The sequence below is a fragment of the Triturus cristatus genome, chromosome 4_2 (genome assembly GCF_964204655.1).
Source record: "Triturus cristatus chromosome 4_2, aTriCri1.1, whole genome shotgun sequence".
Taxonomy (NCBI): Eukaryota; Metazoa; Chordata; class Amphibia; order Caudata; family Salamandridae; genus Triturus; species Triturus cristatus.
In genome coordinates this window covers 721,690,036-721,717,803 of record NC_140586.1, presented here as the reverse complement: position 1 = coordinate 721,717,803, position 27,768 = coordinate 721,690,036, and the positions used below count along the sequence as shown (strand labels likewise).

General features: G+C 43.6%; 1 long non-coding RNA gene across 2 annotated transcripts in view; it reads right to left on the bottom strand.

The window, feature by feature from the left end:
• LOC146834965 (uncharacterized) overlaps window positions 1-24,470 on the bottom strand; it is a 167,496-nt gene extending 143,026 nt beyond the window's left edge. For both annotated transcript variants that reach the window (XR_014960356.1, XR_014960357.1), the window contains exons 1-3: window positions 23,472-24,470; window positions 10,908-11,010; window positions 9,764-9,919 (exon numbers count right to left, since the gene is read on the bottom strand). This is a non-coding gene — a long non-coding RNA (uncharacterized LOC146834965). The remainder of the gene's footprint in view (window positions 1-9,763; window positions 9,920-10,907; window positions 11,011-23,471) is intronic.
• Between the last annotated feature and the right edge of the window lie 3,298 nt (window positions 24,471-27,768).

Here is a 27,768-nt window from a genome sequence, read left to right as displayed (position 1 = left end):
TTACACCATTTTTTTATGTTAACTTAAATTATACAGAGATCGGTCTTTTTATATGTATTTCTTTTGTTAATTTACATATAGCTTGTGACGTGGTGGACAATGGTCTGCTCGAGAATTGGCTATCCAGAACACCCCTAAAGGATTACTTAAATTGCTTGTGCACTTGCTTTTAAACATATGCGCACAAGGTAGCACAGGCACTGGAGACGAGCATGGGAAACAACCATTACAACGAAACCTTTTTTATGCTTGCATTACAACGCATATGCCTTTACCACGCATGCCTTTACAACAAATTTTGTTGTACTAGCATGAATGGTAAAAGCATATGTGTTTTACTTGTAGGTATAAGGTAAGGATTGTAGTGTTTAGTACTTAGGAACACTCCAGATTGGATACTGGGGTACCCTTATCAGTCCCTAATAGATGCTACTAACTTACTCAGGGCATAGGTACCCCAGTGGTCCCCCATCGGCTGAAGCATGCATTATGCCACCCATGGGAGACCATTCAAAATGCAACTACAGGCCTGCCATTGCAGCCTGTGTAAGCTGGTGCTAGCACCACTTACTACAGATATAGGTTTCCTATATCTGGGGTCACTGCACTTAAAACCTATAAATCACCCTTACAGCAGGTCGGGTTGTAAGTGAAGCAGCCATATACTATATAGAGGGGCACCGCGTAACTACGAAATGACCATCTTGAAACTGGCTGCAATGAATCCTATCATGTAAACCGTGTGGGAGGTATGATTCCAAGCACTGGAAGAGACCTACGTTAGGCTCTCAGTGCTCCTGGTACCAGCCTTATTGACCCGGACAGCACAAAAGGGTTGCTGCCGACCAGAGAGATGATTCTGCCCTCTTGCTGCTGAGCCAAGCTCGAGCAGGGGAATGCACAACAATAGGCATTCTGTCACAGGGAGGTGTGACCACCTCCCAGACAGGACTGAGTGTATTGGGGCAGGGTGGGTGTGTTTGCCAGTGCCACTCAGTCTGCATAAGGGGAACATTTGGTGTCCCCATGCATAGTCCAGTTCAAATCAGTTCTGGGAGCGAAACTGGACAAAGGACATGGGAGTAACCTCCACCCAGTCCAGACCCTCCCCTGGGAGGGTCCCCTGAATCGTCCCAACCCTTTCTTTAGGGTACTTAAGGGCTTACCTGTGGGTGGGTCTCGTCGTGGGACAAGATTCAGATCAGAGACCACTTCTTCCACCGTCTGGGTACTCTGGACTTCACAGGACTTCATTTGGGTTCAAATTCATCCCCCGACTAGTCTGCTGCATTGTCTGTGCCTGTGCACCATACAGGAACCATGCAAGGCCTGTGGGCATCAAAGACGCCTGAAGCGCACATCACATGGGGCACGCAATGCTGGGAGAGGTATTGGTGGATTGCACCCTGAGTGGCAGCTGCGGGCATACTAGATTGTTTAATGTCTACTAGAATAACTACTGCATAAGGGTGACTTATGGTTATTTTAATATAGTTGTCTGATGTATTCAGGTGGACCAGAACAACAAGAAAAACACTTGTGTACTATTATTTGCTCCAATTAATGTACAAGAACACCCAACTGATGGTTATGTGGGCAACTGGCCGGTTGTTTGTGATGTTTGTTATTGTTATTCAAATGTCAATAACATTTTTTTTTATTAAAAGATCCTTGGAGAGAAGGAGTCACTCCCCTGCATTTGCCGGCACCGCAACTAAGTCGACCAGTCTGCTGATCCTGAGCTCCTCCAGACTCTGAAAGGGTTCTGCAACACAGGAGGCGGTTTTCCACAACTCAAGAGGCCTGCCCTGCCCTCTCACCAAGTTTGAGGCCAGTATCCCATGTGTAAGTTGCACTAACCGAACGCTTGTGCTGCCTCAACTTGCAGTTGCAAAGGCTTGTTGGCTTCCTTCCAAGATGACCTTCAGGCTCCAAGTATCCCCAACCTCGAGCATCTCCAGAGACCAGAATCTTCAGCCACACCGCATTGTTATGCATTGTGGCCTGCATCTTTTGGTGAGCTGCTTAAGGTCCTCTTGTGACTCTAGTGCCTCCTGCCTCTGGGTCCAATTGAGGGTCACCTATCTTTTTTTGGGGTTCCCCTTATTTCTCGGGGTCTGCTCTGACTCCCCTGCTTTTGGTGAGTCCCCAGGACCTTGCTGGACCATACATTGCACCTTCTTCGACTTCTGCGTTTGTTGATTTGCCAAGGCCTGTTGGTGCTCCCACCAGACACCGACGCACTTGAAAGCGACCACAACCCATTCAACCCACGATCTAGGTTCACACCACAGATGCCAAGGGACAATCTAGACATCTTCTTTGACAATGTCACAAGGGATCTGAGGCAACTCTATCAGGAGGGAACACACCAAAAAAATCAGAGTAGAAGTAAAGAACAAAAAATTTGCTGCACAATTAACAAAATCCAAAAGGACCCAGGAACAATTGTAAAACCCTCCGATAAAGGAGTAAATGTCGTTCTATGGGGAAAAGAACTATACAAAGATGAAGCATTAATCCAGCTCAACAACAAAGAATGCTACAAATGAATCACTATGGCGGAATATGAGGATGTAAAAGAAATATTCTCAGAGAGACTAAGTGTATGGAAGGAACAAAAACTATTGACTTAGAATTAATACCAATTCCTAAAACAAAAATATCTGGTTATCCCAGGTTTTACATGATCCCGAAGGTTTATAAAAACCTAAACATCCACCTGGGAAGACCGATAATCTCAGCCCAACAAAGTCTTTTCCAGAACATTTCAAAGTATATTGACCATTTCTTGAACCCACTAACCAGGACCCTCCCATAATATTTGAAGGATTCAATAGACTTCCTCAGGAAAATATATGACATCCAATGGGAGCAAAATATTGTGCTTGTAACGTTGGACATATCCACTCTCTATACGAGTATCAGACATAGAGATGGACTAAGAGCGACAGAACATTTTTTTAAGGATGAAACCAATGAGATTTTCGACCCACAACCTAATGATACTGGAGATGATGGAATGGTGCCTGATGAGGAATATGTTTTTATTTGGGAGTGAAATGTTTCAACAAGAACAAGGAACGGCGATGGGCACCTGCTTTGCCTAAGCTATGCTAATTTGCATCTCGGCTGGTGGGAGAAGCAGGTGCTCAGGGGTCTGAAAAGATTTTGATGTGGTCAAGGTTCATTGCCAACGTCTTCTTGCTGTGGCAGGGCACAGAGACGGAAGTAGATCAATTTACTTGTGAACTAAACTCCAATGTCTTAACCCCTTCGATGCGAGTGACGGAGCGGTTCCATCATGCGCGTCGGTTGAGCTGTGTGCATGACGGAACCGCTCTGTCAAGGCCGCGCCCGCGCACGGAACCTTCAGCACGGCGCGGTAATCCGCGCCGCGCTGAAGGGGTTAAATTTGAACTTTGTTGGGCATGCTAGCAAACAGTCAATAGATTTCTTGGACATTAAGGTTTAGGTGGAAGGAGACAGACTGGAGAGTACAACATTTCAGAAAACCAACAGCTGGAAACACAATATTACACGATGGTAGTTCACACCCAACCCCCCTCATAAAGTGTATCCCTTTTGGGGAGTTTTACAGAGCAAAAAGAGCAGGTAGCGCCATACAAGAATATGATAAATTTGAGGAGGAAATGATGTGTCGTTTTTTAGAATGGGGCTATCCAATCGCAACCTTGTAAACAGCAGCAGCCAAAGTTAGGAATTTGAACAGAGACAGGGTACTCTTTTCAGCCATCTACAACAGAGCTGAAAAAGAGGAATAAAGAAAAGAGAAGCACATATAGATTTCTAACAACATATAGCAACAGTCATAAAAAAATCAGACAGATTTTAAAGAGGCAATGGCACTTTATAAGAGAAGATCCAATAATTGGACAAGAAATGAAAAAGTACCCAGAAATAACATACAGGAAGTCACTCAGAGATTGCCTAGTTAGAAGCGATTATCTGGGAGACGGATCTCAACAAATGTCACTAAAACAAAAGGAAGGATTCCAAAAATGTTTTAAATGCAAGGCATGTCAGCATGGGGAAAATATGACATCCCTCCACACAGTTTTTAATAAAACTGTCAAGATACAGAGTTTTGTGGGATATATCTTAAAGTGTTCATGTTTAAAAATCTATGTGGGAAGCACAGAAGGGCCATTGTTAACAAAGATCGAAGCTACCCGGTAGCAAGGCACTTTGAAAAAGAACATCACATTGATCCGGCCTTAATGAAATACAGCTGTATAGCCCAAGTACCCTAGAAGAAAAGAGGAGGGGATAGAGAAAGGGAATTGAGGAAACTGGAAACGTACTACATCCTAGAATTAGACAGCAAGGAACCTCATGGTTTTAACGAGGTTGCAAAAAAACTCCAGTTACCATCATGCACCTGCTGTTCACGCCCATTGGGCGGAAACATTTAAAATCAGCGCAGCTGCGCTGTGAACACTGTTGCCTTGCCCCAATGCTGCCGGTTCCAGTGATCAAGGGAGATCACTCCCTAAACGCGTATGGAAAATGAAGGCTGAAGTACTTGTTTGGGTGCACGCTGTTCCATCCCTGTCAAAGCTCCAATAAATGGTATGCAAGCTCGAAGTGTGAGGCGCCTCAATGCTGGGAGCAGTTTTCTTTTGGATATATATATATATATATATATATACATATACATATGTATGGTAATTTACCTACCTTCATAACTTTTACCATGTGTATGTTTTTACCACGCATGCCTTTGCTGTGTAATGACATGCATGGTAAAGGCATATGCATGTGAAAGGTTTGCGTTGTAATGGTAGGTCTTTGTAAAGTCATTGGCATAGTAATACCTGGGTTGTAATGGCATAGGTGGTATTAGTATGTGTTGTAACATCATGGATTCGATGAACGGACAGTTAGAGTAAGAACACACAGTTGGCTCAAACAGACCTGTGTGCTTACACTGATGCTGTTTTCTTAGATTATACACAATTTTCCATCATCATTATTTAAAGCTTTGATCCATACACTATAAACTGTAGGCCGTTCAATTTACTTCTATTTGCTGATGACTTGGTGATCTTAAATTGAACATCCTGAAGGCTACAAAGACAGGAAAAACCTGAAAAGGTGCACTTGTATAAATATCTGGGCAGAGTTTGATATCACTAGGATTTTTAATTATTTAGCTAAATAAGCATTTAGAAGGGCTCATGCAGAGCTGGTTCGCTTGTGGTGATTTAACCACAAATATGGCGTTTCTGCAATTATACTGGTCTTGAAGGCATACCACGCTAAAGTGGCTCCAAATGCCACATATGGCATCCCTGCTTTGTATTCGGAGCATTCCATTGTTTTAGACCATTTGAAGGCAACACACTACGAATGGCTCTAAATATGCAAAGCAGGGTTAGCATTGAAGCCTTAAGCCATGAGCTATACTTGTGTTGCTCATCACACTTGGCTGACGTGGCTAGAATTAGATTTAGCTCAGCCTAAACACATTCTGAAAATAGTTATCTTGCTACAGATATTTCCTTTGCCTTATATAATCCAAAATCCAAAACGGCAAATTCAATAACCAATCAATTACACATTCTGGTATCCTTAGTAAAACTGGTTGTGGTTCATAGTGGCACCAGTTTTACAGATCGGCCTGTCCCTTATGGATTTACAAATATTCATTTCATGATTTTCTGATGACACAGAGAACATTCATCTGTGAAAAGGCAGGGCTGGGATGATATCGGGTACATGCCCACTGGGGGAGAGTGTCTACGTTTCGCCCCTGGTGCAATGAGGGTAATTTATATCCTCTGCAGGCGGGTCTTCCTCAGAACGGGGAAGGGGAGGCAACCTAGGGTGAGGTACAGTCAGGATACAGCCCCTGAGGTGCCACTATGAACCACAACCAGTTTTACTAAGGATACCAGAATGTGTAATTGATTGATTTATTGAATTTGCCTTTTGGATTCCCCTCCTTTATATCTGTCCTACTTCACGAGCACTTTCCTTTTTCACACTCCCCTTGGAGCAACCTCTTTCTCTATTTGGAGCATTGAATATGGTGATCTGTTATAAAAGTAACTAAATAATAAACAGTAACTATTGAAGCGATATTTTGTGCCTTTGTGTCTTTTGAGGATATACTTGCTTGCATTGTAAAGAAAATGGTGGTACATTAATGATACAATGCTAATTCTATATGTACCGGATGCCCTTTGGCTAATGAATGTTTTTCATAACTGAATTGTAGCTTAAAAGAAGTCTAGGACCGTTGTTTCCTATACCAATCTTTACCCAGGTCCGTGGACAGTTGTGGGTTACCCCATTATATCATAATGGATGCTCACCATAGCACAATGGAAGCCTGGATTATGCCAGTAATGCCCACCATTAAACTAGGGCCACAGTTGTGCCAAGGCTGGAAACCAGAAGGATCAGGGATAAGACCACATCTCAGTCATGACCATTAATATGCCAGGAATAGGTACATATAGGCGAGTCATGCTCAGAGTAGGTCTATGATGGCTGCCAACATACCACAACTAGACCAAAAAAACTAAAATAGTCAAGGATGACCATAATTATGCCATTGGCACTATTATGTCAACAATGGACACAATTATGCCAAATATAACACTCTTATGATGGGGCTAGCATATATATTTGGCGGTTCTTGGCACCAGGCATAGTTTCAGGAAGCAATAGCGTTTATTATGGGCACACACATAAATGTTGATGAATCTCTTAATTGTCTCCGATCTGGATCATGCCCTGTTCTCCTCAGGTCCTGAGCTGATCGTGCATCTAACTGACACATTTTCACTCTGACTCCTGCAGTCCTGCACTTTGGTGGGTCAGCACTGATTACAGCTCAGGCTACTGCTGCCATACTTTTTTGATGGTGCACTGTTCACACACATGTTGTGACTGATAAAGGAGGGACTGCAACATGGTCAATCTCCTTGTGGCTTAATTATATTGAGATTGGATACAGACTGTCATGTAGCAGGTCCTATAAGCTGGCACAGTGTGTGTTTGAGTGTTAGTATGAGTTACTGTGATAAGTTTGGCTGGCTGTCACTCTTAGGGTCTTGAGATGATCAATGCTGCCTTCTTTAATAGGCACCTACTCTGAAATTGATACTGGGCTTGACTTCACCTCAGAGAGCTACTTTGAAGGTACTGCCGAGCTACCAGTAGCTCCCGAGCTACTCGTTGGAGACCCCTGGTGAAAAACATATCTATAGACATATTCTACAGCATATTTAACAGAAGAGCTTTATTAGTGTACTTTTCAAATTCATATTTATGTAGTGAGTTTCCAGAATAATCATCTTCAAACGCAATTTCCGTTTCCGCAAAGACAGCAGAAGCCGCAATGACGTCGGTAATCGCAGATCCCGCGTATTTTTCAACAACTCAGAAACATATATGTAGAAGTATTGTGAAAAAGTTTCAGTATAGCTATTCACAATCATAGTATTGAAAGTTCTGATTTTCTTTACATTTTTAAAGAGAACTACTTTAAACTTGTATTTTGAATTTTCGCCTCATCGCAGTAACCACGAACAAATCGGTCACTGCAAATATCACATGACTGGGAAAGCAAGGAATATCATTGGATAATATACTTTTCAGCAAAATCAATAGGAAGTACACACCCACTCCGCCTTCTTGAATCTTCTTTCATAGAACTTCATTCTGAGCAGGTGGATTCATCTTGGTGTGCAAAGTTTTTGCCCTTTTTTTTTTTACTAAAAATGGCAACACAGGAAGGAGAGGGGGGTCAGCAGGACTAACAGCTAGACCAGGATGTGGAAGAGGTGGAGACTGAAGATTTGGAAGAGGAGGAACCTTCACAAAAGAGAACCAGTGTGGCATGTTTTGTTTTTCAAAATCCCGTCAGGGGAATCGAAAACTGCTTCCAAACTTGTCCAATGCACAATCTGCAACAAGACCCTTTCTAGAGGGAAAAGCAAGAAATGTGAGACAATGGCCATGTTATATCATCTATAAACCTATCTAAAAAGACTCCTCCAACTGGTGATCAAGCAGAGGGAATCTGAAGATCCATCTACTTCAGTGGCAGCAGCAACAATTCCCAGTCATAAATTCCCTTCAGAGGTGCAGACTACTGTAACAGATATGGCTCCAGAGTTTTCAAGAATGGCCACATACTGCATGGACTGTAGTGTTGTTATAAGTGACGGTGAGCAGTGTCCTACAGCTATTCCCAATGTTGCAAATCATCATACATGCTATTTTTTCCCCTTTTATATGTTTTACACATTTTTCAATGCACGTTTTTTCAATTCCTCCTGTCCCAGTTGCCATTTTTGTTATGATAAAAAAGAAAAAAATGTCAAACTTTACAAAAGCACTAAAAAAAAAAAGGTTTCTGTTGGAACCGCCTTTTACAGTTAAAAAAAGATAAAGTATGTATATATGTTGGAATGAGTGTATGACTGGTGTATGGATGATTGAATGAGTGTAGAACTGCTGAATGGATGTTACAATGAGTGCAGCTGTGCAGCCTGGCTGAATATATGAGTGCATAAGTAGTGCGTCAGTGATTGGATGAGTCCATAGGTAATGCCTGGATAATTGGATGAGTGCAAGGGTACAACCTGAGAGATTGGGTGAGTGCTTGGATAGTGCTTGAGTGATTGGTGAGTGCATACATAGTGACTGGGTGATTGGATGAGTGCATGGGTCGTGCTTGAGTGAATGGATGAGTGCATGGGTACTACATGAGTGAATGGATGAGTGGAACAGTAGTGCCTAGGTCATTGGATGAGTGCATGTGTAGTGCCTGAGTGAGTGGATGAGTGCATGGGTACTGCCTGAGTGAGTCGATGATTTTAAAGGTCGTGATTGGGTGATTAGATGTTTGCATGGGTCGTACCTGGGTGAATGGATGAAAGCATAGATAGTGCCTGAGTGAATGGATGAGTGCATGGGTAGTACCTGAGTGATTGGATATGTGCATGGTTAGTGTCTGGGCAGTTGCATAGTGCATGGGTAGTGGCTGAGTGAATGAATGAGTGCAAGAGTACTGCCTGGGTGCTGGGATGAGTACAGGGGTAGTGCCTGAGTGTTTTTATATGTGCATGAGTAGTGCCTGGGTGAATAGATGAGTGCATGGGTAGTGCATGAGTGAATGGATAAGTGCAAGCGTAGAGCCTGGGTCATTGGTTGAGTGTATGGGAAGTGCCTGGGTGAATGGATGAGTGCAAGGGTAGTGTCTGGGGGATTGCATGAGTATGTGGTTAGTGCTTAGGTGATTGGGAGAGTGCATAGATAGTGCCTGAGTGAGTGGGTGAGTGCATGGGTAGTGCCTGGTTGATTGTATGACTGTATGGGTAGCACATAGGTGACTGGAAGAGTGCAAGAGTAGTGCCTGGGTGATTGGATGAGTGCAAGTGTAGTGTCAGCGTCATTTGATGAGTACAAGGGTAGTGCCTTGGTGATTGGGTGAGTATATAGATAGTGTCCGGGTGATTGTGTGAATGCATGGTTTGCCTGCGTAATTAGCTGAGTGTATGGATAGTTCCTGGGTGATTGGATGAGTGCATGGGTACTGCCTTAGTGATTGAATGAGTCTATAAGTAGTGCCTGGGTTAGAGGATGAGTGGATGGGCAGTGCTTCAGTGAAAGGATGAGTGCATACATAGTGTCTGGGGGATTGAATAGTGCATGGGTAGGTCCTGGGTGATTGGATAAGTGCCTGGATAGTGGCTAGGAGATTAGTTGATTTCAAGTGCAGTACCTGAGTGATTGGATGACTGCTTACATAGGTAGTGGCTCGATGATTGGACAAGTTCAACTGTTACTGGGAGATGGGATGAGTTCATGAGTAGTTACACAATGAATCCATCAGTAGATTAGTGATTTGACACACGTAATATATCTTGACCTCCAACCACTGTGAAAAAATGGAAACGGACAAAAATGTATTCGAATTTCATTTCGAACATTAGGCAACCAAACAACATGTAATATGTTTTTTAACCACACCTTTAATTCAACATTGACAAATATTTCACAGTTTGTTCCTGTTTTCAGATTTCAGACTTGTTCACTTTCAATAGTGCTCTGTATGAAGAATTATCTTTAAACAGTGGGAAAAACCAATCAACGGATTGTAAAAAAAAAAAGATGTGCACAGAAGATCATTACAACTATGTCATACTGTTTACTGCACTCACTACACGTTTTTTAATACTGGCTTGCTGATAGGTTACTACCTAAATGAAAGCAACTATATGTTAAAACAGTTTCTGATATTTTTATTTTTAGTACAAAATGTGCAACAATTATGATGCAGTCTTCATTTTTGCATATCGTTTGTAAACATCATCCCTGTTAGGCCAAATGATGTCTAAAATGTTCTCGGTCCATGCATAAAAAACATAACTCATAGTACTACGTAGAAGTTGCTGTAGCAGAAACAAAAGGGGACTTTTTTTAGTGGTGATGAGACTTTTCACATGCAACACAAGGCTAATGGTATTATAGTTCCTCCATTTACTTTCTAACAGCTTGCTGTAGACAATACCCCCAATAGACCGAATAATGTCTCTGAAACACATAATTCATATATATGTCAACACAATACCACATTTTCTTATCCTAGATTCTCCTTAGAACTTGGGTTCTAGAAATAGCAGATATGAGTTTGGTAACTTTTTGGGTAGTCTTGATTTGAATGTCACTTGTATGTCATTGCACTCTGTCCATCTTGTATGACATCTTAAATAGATTGTGTATTTTCTAGAGATTATATTAACTCCTTCATGAAATCTGATTGCTATAGTTCTGAAAGTTTTTTTTTAGATGGAAATTTTCACAGATTATAGTTTGCAATTTCAGTTCCAAATTTAGTACCATCTACTATGATATATTTTCCATACCTTTGTAGAAACAACGTTGTCCTAAGTTCTGATCTGCAGTTTGGACAAGTCATATCTTGATGGGCTTTTGTGGTTCAATCTTCAAATGGCACAGCTTTACAATCTGGTAATGTCAAGTAGAGGAATCGGTCTGAATTGATTTCAGTGATAGACGTAAATTCACAATCTTCACAGATATGGGTCCATTTATAAATCAAACCAAATAATTCACTGATATTCACCTCTTCTTCATCTAATAGTCCTAGCATTACCATTAGAAATTCTTGAGCATCCTACTAAAGATTTTATGAGAACACTACTGATTCACTACAGTCATCGGTAAGTTTTCTCATTCCAGTAACAGAATATATAATCCTTCTATCTCTTCTTAATTCTTCAAGTAAACTACACCATTGTGAAGACATTTGTTTATCTACCTTTTCTTTAATAGAATTTGTAAAATGAACCAAATGATTTAGTGCATTTAACACTACATTTGCATACCAGTTCACTCTAGGTTCATTATCAAAGTGACAGCCATGTATTTCCTCATTGTGCTCTAGTTTTCTTTTCTTTCCACCTTGTTAATTTTCTTTTTGTTTATCTTTCTGTTCAACTCTAATAGACTGTTTTGATATTTTCCGCTTTGAACACAGTATTTCTTTTTGAATTACAGGATACTGGCCTAAATGAGGAGCATATTGAGCTATTAACCGATTATACTTCGTTACACAGCTCACATCAGCACTTATTTTCTTCTCATCAAAATCAATCAGAAATAAACCAGGCAATGTTTTAATTCTCAACAAAGCATCATATGACATTCCTTATTTGAATAAACTACTACCAATGTTAATAAGACCTGTATCTACACATAAACCTTGCTATTTGTGAATAGTTACTGCGTATGCTAAAGTCACTGGGAACTGCTTTTGCTGAACATACAAGTCTTTCACAAGTGTGAAACGTACAATGCAGCCACCAATCTGTTAATCTTCAGCAATATCATCAAATTGGCTAAGTATTCTACATCATTACTGTTTGGATAGTTACCAAATTGCATAACTTTACCCATTGCACCATTCACTAGCCCTTATTCAACATTTAAATTACGACGTAAGATAATACAGCATTTTTTACAGATACGTAACTGTTTTTCGCACCCTGCTGTTTTCAGCACAGACTTTTCTAAACTATCCAATTTCGATTGGAGTTTTCTTGTTAGCAGGACTGTAACTCCTTCACGTTCCATTTTATCATTTGCTCTAATTTCGACGATCTCATCCTTTTCCTTTTGCAATAAATGTTCATTGAATTTACTATGCACCTCAGGAGTTGCCATCAAACAAACAAATTACTTCTCTTCCTCAACAAAATGATATATTACTTCAGCAGCTGAAACATTACTTGGAAACACATTTTTGATGAGACAGGTTTGCAATACTGTCTTTCCCTCTTTTGTGAGGACTTCCACTCTTATATTCTTCAGTATATCTGGATAATGCATATCTGATGCTTGGCACATATTTTGGATTAACTCTTTAAATTGAAAGTTTTTCCAAATGTTTACATTTCCAATACTTCCTAGTGAATTCCTTGTTTCAGTATATAGTAGTTTCTTGAATACAGGTTGTCCTTTTACGGGAGTTAGTTGTAGCATTTTTTTATTTATAAAAGCTGGCATTAGGTTAGAGACCATGCTGACTTCATCAATAATTAGTAGCTTTAATTTCTTTATTACTCTTGCCACTTCATGACAAGCATCACCAAATATTTTGTTGTATTGTAATTTGTTGTCATGTTAAACAAGCAGCATTATTAATTGATGTAGGGTAAGCTAAGCTGTTTGGTGCAGTGACTACACACAACTAATCTGTTGTCTTCTGTAGGTAACTTGACCGTACTTTAATCAAGAAGCTTTTTATAGTTCCAGCTTGACCACTTATGTTCAATAGAACTGGTTTATATGCTGAAAATAGACACTTTTTATTCTCATGGAGAAATCCATGGTCTACTTTACCTTTTACCTCTTCAAACATTTCTTTCTGATCTGCATTCAATTGTTGTATTAGAATTTCTAGATACGCAGTTTCCCCTCTTACTAGCTGCATTGCATTCTCCACTTCAATCACAGGTATTGAAGCTTAATTTTCAATGATTGGCTGTCTAAGAGGTTCTTGTCTTCCAGGTGCTGAAGTTTGACTGCCCTGAGAACTCCCTCGTGCTATCTCAGCAGCAAGTGTTTCTTTTTGTTCCATGTCTTCTCTCAACATTTGAAGATACACTGGAAACAAACAGCACATTCAATGCTATCTTTCACAGCGTTGAATGAGTCTTCATAACAGTCAAATTCTCCAAATAGCTAACTTTCAGTCCACTATGGCTTAAACAACTGTAACAAGGCTAAATAGAAAAACTTTTTTTGTGAGGGGATTAGCAACTTAGCATTCTGTGGTTGAGTACATTTCTTTGTTATGTCTCACCAAACATCCTTTCAAATCCAGCCACAGCAGATATACCTTAATCTATTTTTTCACTGACATTACTTCTGAAAGTATAATGTTGAAGTATTTCATAGAGATGCATCATTTCCAGATGAGGACTTATTTTTGGATAGTACATATTCAGCATGTTACTCCATGTTACTCTTCAGAATAGCTGTACTGTGTGGCTGAAATTCTGCCAGATTTTGAACTTAAGGAAAAGAATTCAGTACTCTGTTACAAGTATTAGTAAGCCCTAAACTTACCTATAGAACGCCTCTAGATTTAGAAAACAAACTAGCTGAGCTTAACCGGTCTACACATTCATAGGAGACTATCTCTCTGTGAGAAAGCATTTTCAAACTAAAACTTTACAATTTCTGCGTAAAACTCTTTTCTGCTGAAATCTCCTCCCTCTTTCATTTCAGTTTTCTCTGACTTTGTTATATAAGATGTACCGAGCAATTGAGTTGTCTGCAACAAACTGTACATCAATGTTTGCATTTCACATCTTCACAATCACATGCTTGTAGTGATGAATGTACTTAGAGGCTTCTGTTCTTCTTAGGTTGTATGCATTTTAAGGTGCTTTCCTGTAAGTTTTTGTCTGACTGCAGACAAAAAGCTGTTGACTCTTCCTTGTGAGATGACAGGTCGTGGGAATCTGAAAGTACATCTTGTATAAATATTTTTTTTTCTGAATCTATGATTTTGAAATCGTAGAACTTGTTCTCTTAATATGTTGTCACTACTCTCCTTTGGGATGGAACAAGTTACATACTGCTCAATAAAAGACATCATAGACTCATCACTGTCTGTTCTAAACTTTGAGTCATCTTTTACCCACAAAAGAATGTAAATATGAGGAGCATCTCTGGCTTGGTACTCTTTACACCAAAAGAAATCAATCACTTCACCAAGAGGAAGTTTTGTTTTGTTTAAGATGAAAGTCATCATTGCTTGAAATCTGTGATTGAAATACCTGCAAACATTTGCAGGGACTAGTGAGCACAGTTCTCCAGATGAAGGTCTTTTATATTTGAATTTGCCTGCTGCAGGAATTCTAGCAGGTCATCCCATGCATATTCAGCACAACTCAGCATCAGGAACCAAGTAGGTGCTCCAAGGTTCCCCAACATGCACTTCAGTTCACCATGACGCTGGTACCAATATTCATTAGTCTCACACTAACATGCCATTAGGTTTATTAAATTGTATTCCAAGTGCTTATCTTTTCTTTGAACTTTCTCCAAAAGTTCTCCTGCTGATATATTATGCAAATTAACTCCTGTTTTAAGAATATGATTCACGGCATATGAGAGGCCAGACAAGTCACTCTCAAATAATAGGTGAAATATACATGGAATACACTGACAATATCTAGGATCTTCTGAATAAAGTGTACTACAGCTATACTCAACCACAGGTATTTGCAGAGGCCGCTCGTCATAACTGACACCTACTCCAGTAGGAAAAAGATTTGGGAAACACTGAGCTTCTAAACTTTTTTCCCACACACTCAATGGAGCTTCTTTTGTTTCCTTCTTTTGAAACAGCTCAATGGCATTACCAATAACCTCTTTAGAATGTGAAGGGTGGATGCTATAATGTTAATACATTTCTTCTGTTCTGGACTGATACACCTTCTCAATCTCACCTGTTGATGGAAATGTCTGATCCTCCATATGTTTAATATCTTGCAGGATTTCCACATTTCTATGGTATTATTGTTTTGTACCAGATATATTTGCTTTTTTAACTTTGGTAACATCTACTAACTCCTGCCATATCTTCTTGTTCTTGGTATGCACACAATGTACCAGAATTACTAGTGCTTCCTCTAAATCTCTATCTACCACTACCATTCCAATGTTTTCCATGACATCTAATGGCAAATACACTACTCTACCTTTTAGACCTTTCTGCAGCTCTGTTGGGGGTAACTTGCCAGTCTCTCTCTCCATACGTACTATAGCTTGAAATTGATGTATAATTTGGATAAGCATGGACTCATAAATATTTAAACCTTGAAGTGCTTCTGGAATGAGAACCAGTTCTAACTTGTTATGCACAGCTCTAGCAGGCCTTTTATTATCCTCCAATTTATTGTAGCATTACTTACATATAACTTGTTGTGTGGACAAGTCAAATCATTGTTCTACAAATAAGTAAAGTGCAAACTTTTGCCAGTTATCATTATTCTCTTTTTCGCTTTTCAAATATAAGTCAACAGTCCGCGTTTGATTCTTGTAGTGAGTGTGTCGACAGCATGTACAAACATACTCTGGTTTTTCAGCACATACTGTCCTAAATTTTGTAATCTCTTCTTCAAAACTATCAACTGTAGTACCTATGTCCTGTTCTGCAACTCCTCCTGTTATCAACTCTTCAATTTCCCTACAGTCCTGTTCTGGACCAAAGAAACAAAACTGCACATCATCACAAACCTTTTCTACCTCTGCCACAGTACCATGCAAAAGTGCCCAATTCATTTCTCCTAAATATAAAGCAGGAGGTTTCACATAGTACAGCCTCCTATCTAAAGTTTGCATTGTTGAGAGGTGTGCAGCTAACATTTCCCCCCACAAAAAAAGTTACATTTGAAATTAATTTATAATAAAATGTGATATATGTGTGTGTGTGTATACATATAAATATATAATTATATATGCATGTAATATTTAAACGTATAAAACTACTGAAATTCATCAGTTATAGTTATCTCAAATAATTATAACTCGTGTCCTAAGGTAACTATAACTCACACTCCCATTGGTGTGGCCGACACCGCTAAGATGGCTGACGTAATTGTTTAAGGCTCTGTGTACGGGCCCGACAATCATCAATAATCCGTAATAATGGAGGCATCCCTGACATCAGAATCCGGAGGCCAAGCACAGCACACATGAAAGCGGACACTAGGCTGGCTACGAGAAGGCACCCGCGGCGGATGATAATGAGAGGAGAACACTCGGCCGGGCACAAGATGGTAGCACCCAGTGAGTGATTCCCGATACGGGGCGAGAGAAAGCCCTCCTCCCCAAACCAGCAGAGACCCGGAGCGGAGCCTGATCAGGGGGACAGAGAAACAAGGCAAGACTCCATCGCTGGGGAGTGCTTCCTGGTAATGCTAGGAGCTCTATCTGTGGCAGACAGGCGGCTGTGCTCTGCTGAGAACCAGCAAGGGGGTAGACCGAGACGGCTCATGCCAGGCAGTGGCTGGACCTCACAGCAAGTGAGGGCAGCTGGTGGTTCTGGTCAGCCCCGGGCACTCGAGAGCGGTGAGTCTGACTTCCCCTCCCCGCCTCCACGGCAAGATAAATTGGCACCTGCCATCAGGTTGCGTAGCGTGTCGACACAAGGAGGACGAGGCATACACATCAAGGATTGGTGAGGGCAAGATTGAGGGACACGCCCTTCCCCCCAACTGAGTGACAAAGTAGGAAGGGAACCACCTGTGGCCCTGAGAGGACCGCACAAGTACAAGAGAGCCCAGAAAAAGCCAGCAATCCTCAGAGGAGGAAGTACCCAGGACAGCGGCCCAAACGTAAGGGGGTAAGCAGAGTGGTCACTCCCCCCCCCATTAGATGAAGGACGGTGCCCTAAAGATTTGACCCAAACACCATAGATGTCACTGCAACTGGCAGTTTGGACAGCCCCCACCGATGCAATATAACTGCAAAGACCCACACCAACAGCCACGTGGCAGATGCACAACGCCACCCTAATGAGCGGTTCTCCGTGCCAAGGAGCTTAGAGACACGGCATATAAGATCATGAAGAGGATCACTATTGGTGAGCAAGCAATATGGCACCGCATCCTGGGCTAAGAGAGGAGAGCACGTCGGTGACCTAGTTGGCAGGAACCGTTCATAAGAGACGTTAACCCTCAACAATACATGGACAAAGTCCCTGGCACAGTGATACAGAGCGGCCAGACAGCATTCATACCCTTAACTCCCCCACTCAGAAGCAATGTCCACACTCCAACGACTGGTGGAGAAAAGAGGGGGTTTCAACCTGAGGAGCTACGGGAGGTGTCACCTTGGGCTTTTCCCACAGCCAGATAAAACCTGGACTCTAATTTAGTGGCAGGAGTGCTCGGCAAACACAAAAGCTCATACAAAGGATCCCTCGCACAAATTATAGCAAAACTGTGGGCAGGCTGAGATCAAACGTGGGACAGCAACCTACAGCACCTATGCAAAATCCCGCAAAAGACGTCAGAAGACCGGCAGGCGAAATAAAGGCAATGGTACCATCGAGTTTTCCAGAGTGACAATGGAGGAACGATTTGGGACGCTCACAACAGACCTCACCATACTGCGAGACGATCACCACAAGCTAACCGACAAAGAAGCTGATGGGGAGAAAGCCATAACCACTCTTCAACCCCTCACCAAGGCACATCAGGAAACCATACGGGACATTACCTAGTCATACACAGGCCATGGAAACCTAAACTTCATCAGTACACCCACTGATGTGACTTATACAAGCTACAAGCCCCACTACTACTACAGATGCTGCAAGGGCGACACACACGCAAAGCACTAACCCTGTGCGACAGCAGCTTCCTTAGAACATTAGAGTGTTCACACTATGCTTTGTTTGGACATACTGCGAGTTGCAGTAGGTCCCCAGAGTAGGGATCATATCCTGTTATAGTTGTCACCCTCAACTCCTAGTTTGGTCTCAACCCCTGCACCAAGAGCAGGCGATAGGCATGCAATCGTACCAATTCATGTACACTCTACACGGAACAGAGGGTGGCAAAACCTGAGGTCTTCGCTAAAACCCCGCCTTCCACCATCACTAATGCCCATCATGGCTCGCACAGCAAACATTAACATGATCCCCCTGAATGTCTGGGGTATACATATGGCTCGCAAGCGATACACGGTCTATTCCTACATCAAGCGTCAGCAGGCACAAATAGCACTGCTGCAAGAGACGCATCTCACAACCGGGGAGCTAGATAATCTACAAAGGTGATGGGGAGGCACCTTCTGAGCCACCACATACTCACCGTTTGCGCACTGAGCACTAATCTAGGTCCGAGAGACTGCCAGAGTAATAGACAAAGAGTGGTGATACACGTTCCTGGAGGGACATCTGGATGGCAGGCAGATAATAATAGGTAGTATCTATGCTCCAAATTCTGTGCAAGGGAGTTTTTGGAACACTTTATCTGGTGTCCTCGCTCAATTCACAGTGTTGCAGTGGGTTCTGGGTGGAGACTACAACTACGTTTTGGACCTGTCTCTAGACAGATCCCGCCCCCCTCTTCCCAGCTCCCCAGTGGGCAGACAAGTGGAACAATACCGTGCCTGGGTAACACACTCGGCCCTTACAGATGCCTGGAGAAGCCAGCACCCCACTCATAGGCTTTACTCTCATCACTCCATCCCCCCAATGGGTAAGCATAGACCGATTCCTATGAACCGCAACAATAGTACTAATGATACAGCACACAGACAATTTGGGCCAAGTGGTGTCATACCATGACGCACATGTGCTGGCGGTCAAATGGACACCACCTCCACATCCAATCCCCACCTGGCAATTACCCCGGGACTGTCTTGAGGACCCGGTGCTCCATCATGAACAGGAAAGCAGCATTTGTGACTACTTCGCAGAGAACACATACACAGCCTCCTCCAGATTATTGGAGTGGGATGCCTTTAAGGTGGTCATCCGGACAGCATGCATTAAATAGAGAGCAGGCGTTTGAAGAACACTAGAACGTAGGCTGAATGCCTCAGAAAAGAGGCTAGCGGACCTAACCAAAGCAGAAGAGGCCGGTCAAATGTCTGTAGCCCTAATCGCAGAGGCTAAGACCACATACACAGAGGCACTGGCGTATCTCCGGAGATACAACTTAAAAGCCTATGCAGCTAGAACCCACCGAGAAGGAGATTGATCCGGTGCATTACTAGCCTGGCTCATTCGTCAAGAAACAGCAACAACCCCAATTGCGGAAATTGTAGACCCAATGGGAACCACGGTCCGCATGCAAGAACACATATTACAGGCCTTCAGAACCTACTTACTAAGATCTATGCATCCCCCAATGGAAGCAAAAGCCCAGACCGAGCATTGAGCTTCCTTTCCCGCATCACCATACCGCAAATCCCTCAGTCTGATAGAGCAACCCATGACACACAAATCACAGCAACCGACATGAAGCTCGAGCCAGGACAGCCTACTCTTAGAGTATTATGCCACATTCTCCACACAACTGGCACCAAAATTAGAAGCTATGTATAAAAAGGCACTTGATAAGGGGGTACTACCGAGTTTGCTAGGAGAATCCATTACGATCTGTTTCCTAAAGCCAGATCGAGACCCAACTTCACTGGCCTCCTACAGGCCAATCACATTATTATCGATGGATTGTAAAATACTGGGTAAAATACTGGTGGATCGCTACAGGCAGATCCTCCCAACATTGATCAGTGCGGGTTCGTGCCAGGCCGAAACACATCCCTTAATATCCGCCGGCTGGTTCACGTCCAGGAATGGGCAAAGGATCGATATCCCCACGCAACTTGCCTAGTCCTGGACCTAGAGAAAGCCTTTGGCACTCTGACCTAATCCTATTTATTTGGGGTGCTGTGACGGATAGGAGTGGGACCTACGCTGTTAGAAGTATAGAAACAAGAAATTGTCGACAAGCATGCGACTAGGCCGTCATATCTCTGCACCACCCCCGATGGTGCGGGGCACGCGTCAGGGGTGCCCGTTATCTCCACCCGCCTCTGGGAAAGCGGGATGGGATGGAGCATCCCTATAGCAGACACAATACATTGCGTGTCTTTATACACGGATGATCTACTGATGTATGTGCACGACATCACAATGATCCTTGCACACATCTAGGAAATACTTGCAGAGTTTCAAATAGCTGTGGGCCTAAGGGTTAAATGGGTGAACTCTACAGTGTACACCCTAAGTCCCGACTTCCCTCCGCAAGAGAGAAATATTGGTAATGTGGGACTAGATTGGTGTGCGCAAGCCCCCAGCTACCTTGGAATCCGACTCTACCACTCTCCCACAGACTTATACCAGGGTATCCTTCGTAGGACAGTGGCGGGAATATGAGCCCAAATTAGTTTCTGGACAAGCCTGCCATTGGCCCCGATCGGTAGATTAGCCCTAGTGAAGATGATCATAGTGCCACGACTCCTCTACCACTTTGCAAATCTGCCGATAATCCCTCCACGTTTATTTTTCCGGGAACTAGACTCCCTGCTCACCTCTCTAATTTGGCACACAGGTAGACACAGAGTGGCCCTGAAAAAGCTGCAACTGCCAACGACAAAGGGTGGATTGGGAGCCCCAATATTTGAGTCATACTTCCTGGCAGCTCAATTGCAGTGGCTGTTTCGCTGGGCAGCCAGATGTGAAGTGGAGGAGGCCAGCTCGGAGACAAGCCCCCTGACACTCCCAATGATACAGCGTTTGCTTTTCCCTACTGCTCAAGCAACGGTACCATACCCGCTGCGCGTGACAGTGGTGGAATCGTGTATACACATAATCCACAGCCTCTTCCGCGGTACACAGCTATACACCTCTTCCTCCCATTGGGAGGTCTGCCTTACACAGCCCACACCTTGCAGCCATGGAGAGACTGTTCACTTCATGATGTCAACTCTGTATTTGAGGACGGTTAGTTGCTCACCTTTGACCGCCTGGCAGAGGACAATGGGCTCCCACAAGGCCAATTTCTCCTACATAGGTGGCTAATCGCAAACTGCCAGCAACTACGGGACCTATCGGAGTGGGAACCACCGACGCACCCAGTTTTCCACACAATTCTCAATATGAGCCCTGGACAACACTTAATCACCTGGCTATACAAATCCATTCGGGAGCTCACGATCACACCACTGACCAAGCTCCGGCAAACAAGGGAAGTAGAAATAGAGAGGGCACTACATGACAAGTAATGGGAAGTGGCCCTAGAATACCCTAAGAAAGTATCCCGAAATGCGAGATTCAAAAACATTCAGTTCAATTTCCTACACAGAGCACACCTCACGCCAGAGCGGCTCCAGCGATACGATCCAGACAAACAATTTCTCTGCCCTTTCTTGTCATATACCCGCCGATACTTTCCAGCATATGTTCTGGAACTGTCACACCATACAACCTTACTAGGATGAAATCCACTCTAGACTGTGGGACGTCACGGAGATACCCAACATAACCACGTGGGAGGCCTGCCCACTTGATGTGTTCCGCTGCTGGAAACATTATAAAATACAGGTGCGGTTTGCCTCCCTGGCCCCTCTATTAGTGAAGCGCGTAATTGCCATGCATTGGCACACCCCTGAGGGACCCCCAATAGCAGCCAGATCAGGAGCAGTCAGGGCGCAGCAGAGGAGGAAACACTGATAAATGGAGAGATACGAGGAAGCGCCGCCAACACATCTCTGCAGAATGGGCTGAACTTCTCCAGCGATTCTGACAGCACAGAACAGAGAATCATGTAGTTGCATCGCAACTGCCTCCCCAGGCAACACCTAACCTCATACACACACCTGGAACCCAGGGTAAACCCACACCCCAGCAATGCCTAACACCAGCCACGACTCAAACTCCCTGACATAACCCTGTAGAAACTATAAGAACCACCTGCCTCTCCCACCTCCCCCCTACTTCTTCTTCTGTTTCAATCACTGCGTTCCCAGTTTGATCACCCAGTTAGCGATAACTGGACCTACCTCAGTTCACACCAGTTCAGGATCTATACCATTGGGTATTACACCATTCAGGGAAACACAGTTAATATCTCCCACCCATATAAACTTTGGATAAATTGCCAACTTGTCCTCTATTTTGCATATCCCCGTGTCAAAGCATTATTTGTCCATGTGAAGTTGTGAAACACTGAATGTATGATCACTGTGTTTTAAATGTGAAGCAGATATGAAGAAAAAAAAAATGGTTTAAAAATAAACCTAAACTCACGCTCCCCTTGAGGACCCCGAAATATTATTTGGTGGTTGTCCTGGGGGGGCACCCACTTTTGTTAAATTGCTGAAGATTTGCGGATTCTGTAGCTGTGTCTAAAGTTCCTATGGAGAAATGAGTGGGAAAAATATGTATTGCCCTCTCCCACCAATTGATCACAATGAAACATTGCAGAAAGGAGCTCAGGTGGAAGAACATTTTTTTTAAAGTTTCATGAAGATTCGCCAAACGGCACCAAAGTTATTAGGAAAACAAAATATGATTTTCCCTTAGAAACGTTGCCCTAACTATAATTAAATGCACATTGGGGGAAGCCGTTGCACACCGAACTTAATTACTTCTATTTCTCAATGTAATCCATTCTTGTGGTTTTATTAGGTTGTGCGTGCAATCTGGGACCGCGCCTCACTTCTTTGCGCGGGATTAGTTCAGCATACCGTGTGCAGCCGGTGTGGGCTGCAAACCCATTCGCACAGCAGTAAATAAATGTATTTCCGATTTCCAAAATGTGTCTTTAGTTTTCTTTTATTGTTGAAATTTGCCAACTCGACTTTCTTTTGTGCCAAAAAATGTCCATTAAGCTTCACACAAAGTAGTTGTGCCCATCCAAGCCTCTTACCACTTTGCGATAAGACATTCAATTCATGAATCACAGCAAGAGTCTCAATATTCCCAATGCATTTCGGGCTATTTGTAGCGCCCTTCGTCAGGGGAAACTGTTAAGAAATATAAAACCCATATTCATTTTCCAACACTTCTTCACTGAAAAACGTTTAAAGCATAGCCTCCCATACCCTACCCACATCAATCCTTATTAACATTTAATACACACCCTCTGCTAGTTAGTGCTACAAAGTATGTGTGAAGTCGTTGTGCAGAGCCCCTATGAAAAACAACTAAATTTTATGCAATGACTTCTCTCCTTCCCTGTTTGAAACCAACCCTGTTATTGAACGCCTTGCTAAAACCCCACTGAACAACTGACAATCATTAATGCGTTAGACAAATGTTGAAAATACATACCGTCCCTCACCCCACAGAACATAATTATCAAACTGCTATCTGCCCGTAAACACATGCCATCCTCAGAGCCCAGTTGTATTCCCCAAACACTCCCATTTACCTGTGGATCTAAACGCGCTGCGTCTGCTATTCACCATTTCTCAGTAGTCTGATCTGAAAGCCAACCTCTCCTAACGCGCACCATTTAACCTTGCTGACCCACCCCTCCTACTTGTAACACCGGTTCCCTGACGATTAATTAGCTAATGAAAAAACAACAAGAAAACGTGATAAAAAAACAACATTAACCCCGTGATGCTTGCTCTGCACTACGTGTCCCATGAATCCCCAATATGCTTACATAACTTGATGTTTACAGCTTGAAGCAAGAATCAATGTGGGCAACTCTAATCAAATATAAACACAGCTTCCCTCATATTCAATTCTAGAAACGCTAAACTATTTAGCATCATGAATGTCAATAGATTGCTGCTGAAGGTCAACTTTTCAAACGTTCCTTGTTCCAACATATTTTCTATGACACGGGTCTCAAATTTAATATCCATGAATTACGGCACTTAGGATCGTCAGGCTGTTCAAAATAGATCTCTTTATTGCGTCTTCTGTATTCAATCTCTGGAGGGTGCAAACGGCTAATGAAGCGAGCAAATCATCTTAAATGCACATTGGGGGAAGCCGTTGCACACCGAACTTAATTACTTCTATTTCTCAATGTAATCCATTCTTGTGGTTTTATTAGGTTGTGCGTGCAATCTGGGACCGCGCCTCACTTCTTTGCGCGGGATTAGTTCAGCATACCGTGTGCAGCCGGTGTGGGCTGCAAACCCATTCGCACAGCAGTAAATAAATGTATTTCCGATTTCCAAAATGTGTCTTTAGTTTTCTTTTATTGTTGAAATTTGCCAACTCGACTTTCTTTTGTGCCAAAAAATGTCCATTAAGCTTCACACAAAGTAGTTGTGCCCATCCAAGCCTCTTACCACTTTGCGATAAGACATTCAATTCATGAATCACAGCAAGAGTCTCAATATTCCCAATGCATTTCGGGCTATTTGTAGCGCCCTTCGTCAGGGGAAACTGTTAAGAAATATAAAACCCATATTCATTTTCCAACACTTCTTCACTGAAAAACGTTTAAAGCATAGCCTCCCATACCCTACCCACATCAATCCTTATTAACATTTAATACACACCCTCTGCTAGTTAGTGCTACAAAGTATGTGTGAAGTCGTTGTGCAGAGCCCCTATGAAAAACAACTAAATTTTATGCAATGACTTCTCCTCTCCTTCCCTGTTTGAAACCAACCCTGTTATTGAACGCCTTGCTAAATCCCCACTGAACAACTGACAATCATTAATGCGTTAGACAAATGTTGAAAATACATACCGTCCCTCACCCCACAGAACATAATTATCAAACTGCTATCTGCCCGTAAACACATGCCATCCTCAGAGCCCAGTTGTATTCCCCAAACACTCCCATTTACCTGTGGATCTAAACGCGCTGCGTCTGCTATTCACCATTTCTCAGTAGTCTGATCTGAAAGCCAACCTCTCCTAACGCGCACCATTTAACCTTGCTGACCCACCCCTCCTACTTGTAACACCGGTTCCCTGACGATTAATTAGCTAATGAAAAAACAACAAGAAAACGTGATAAAAAAACAACATTAACCCCGTGATGCTTGCTCTGCACTACGTGTCCCATGAATCCCCAATATGCTTACATAACTTGATGTTTACAGCTTGAAGCAAGAATCAATGTGGGCAACTCTAATCAAATATAAACACAGCTTCCCTCATATTCAATTCTAGAAACGCTAAACTATTTAGCATCATGAATAATTATCCAGTGGGGACCGCCACTACTTCCTTAAATATACTTACTATGCATGGTAAAGGCATGCATGGTTAAGGCTGCGTTGTGAAGGCTTACGTGATAAAGGCATACACGGCAATGTCATACATCTCTCCAAATATAAAGTAACTCTTCATTTCAACTAGATTGTAATGAGCAGCCACTATAAGTCACCAAAGGTTTGCTAAAGCAGAGAAAAAGAGTACCTTCAATTTAAGTGTATATTTTATATATTTAAAAAAACATTGTTGCAACAATTGCATAAAATTAAGTATATCTCTGGAATGTCAACTCATTTAACAATGGTCAATAATTTCAAATAAGGCCTATTGCTTCATGTATACTTTATGCCTATTATCCGGTAACCCACTCTTTTCCATCACAATATTGGCTCATGCATGAGCGAATAATGAAAGCACGCACTATTTCTGGAAAAAAATCAGCTTTTTATCAAGATGTGATTTTCTTGTGTTTCAGGTGGCTGCATCTGAATGAGCCCAATATGCAGATTGTTTCAGCTACCGGTCCTAAAAGCAGGAAGCATACAAGTCTAAATGCTCCGGATTTTGGTTTGTGCAAGCTCAAGGTAGCAAGTTAAATTTCACTACCTTTGCTTGGGATGTACTAAGAAGGAAAAGCCCCACTTGTGGATCCTCAGGTGTGAGAATTGTCTCTCTCTGCAGCGTCACCCCCAAACCTTTTGTCTTCACCCCTCCTGTTTTCTGAATTTAGTTTTTGGTTTCATTAGGACTGTGTGCACTGTACAACTGATAATCAGTGCTAAAGTGCTTATGCTCTCTCCTTAAAACATGTTACAATTGGCTTTCCAGTGATTGGCACATTTAATTTACCTATACACCCCTAGTATGTAGTACTACATTTGCCCAAGGCATTTAAGTTTAATGCTACTAGGGGGACTGTAGCACTCACTGTGCCACCTACTAAAATAGCACTTCAAAACATGTCTCTGTTCTGCTACTACAGGCTGTAGTGCAGTTTTTAACTGTCTATTCGAGCTGACAAAATAAACCTTTGCCAGGCCTAGACCTTCCTTTGTAATACATATATGTCACCCCTAAGGTGGGCCTTAAATAGCCATTGGGCAAGATGCATTATATTTAAAAGGTGGGACATGTGATTTTATTTTTACTTGCACTGATAGTGAAAAATTCCCCCAAAAATGTTTTTCATGGGGCGTGGCCAAGATGGCGGGGTGAGCGGACGCTTCCTCCCGTAGCTCCTCCGGCCCGGCCAAGCTTAAGCCCTTTTCTTATGCTTTTCTCCCCCCGCTGAGGCTCAGCGTGGAAGAGGAGCGTGGCGGAGCACCTGGTGCGCACGTTGTTGCCGTTTTGGTTCTGATCGCCTCGGGGGAAGCCCCCAAAAAGTCCGATCAAGCTCGAGGAGCGAAGGAGGGCCTGAGGGGCGGAGCGCATCGGAGTGCTGTCCGGGCGCCTCGGCTGGGCCTGGTGCTGAAAGTTGCGATCTGGAGGGAATCTGGCCCGTCGTTCGACGGAGAGTGAAGGAGCCCTGCGGGAGGGGACCCGACGGTGCGGAAGACTTCAGACGGGTGCTTTGGCACTCAGACCTGTGTCGGCGACGCTTCGCACTGTGTAGGCCCCTGTCCCTTGGCCGAGGTACGGCGGACTCTCTATTGGGGTCGGACCATCTGGGCCCCTGCGTGTGATAGACTGAAACCGGCGGTGGAACCTATTTGATTGCTGTGCGTTTTGGGGGCCCCGGTGGTGTTGCCGGGCCTGGTCGCTCTGCCCTGCCTCGCCCTGCCGCCATCTTGTCCCCGTGGGATCAGTGGTGTTGGCCTTCACCGGAGCCCTTGCTGGTGGATGTATGTGACCGCCGCTGCTGCCGGGCTGACTTTTTGGGGGATGTGCTGATGAGGAGCCCCCCACTGTAGCTGCCATTCCTGTCTCGGATGGGCACCCGGGGCTGGTGGTGACCGGGCTGGACCGCCATTTTGTCACCGGTGACGCAGCGACCCTGCTTGTGGGGGACACCCACGTCGAGCGCTTGCCAGCAGCTGGACACCCCTGGGGTGGCTGGACCAGTGCCCGACCGCAGTGCTTGCGATGTCTGGAAGAGGAGGCTCGAAGAAGGGGGACCGCACCCTGCCGGACATGCTTGGCAGGGCCCAGCAACTGCGGGACAGAACACAGCCTTCGCCGGGGACCTCCCGGGCCTCGGCGGATGTGACTGGGGGGGAGCCACCCGTCACGAGGACCTTTACGGAGGAACTGTTTAGCTCCCTCAGGGAGGACTTCCAGACACTGAAGCGGGAGGTGGCCAGCGAGGTCCGGGAAGTGCGCAGGGAAGTGGAGGGCCTTGGTGAGCGCGTTGAAATGGTGGAGACGGAGGCCCAACGCCGGGAGGAGGAGATAGTCCATCTTCAACAGGACGTTCTCCGCCTCCGGGAGCAGTGTGTTGAGCTCCAGGCCCACTCTGAGGACCTTGAGAACAGATCACGGAGGAACAACATTCGAGTGCGTGGTGTGCCGACTGCAGACGAGGGGTCCGATCTGGGGAG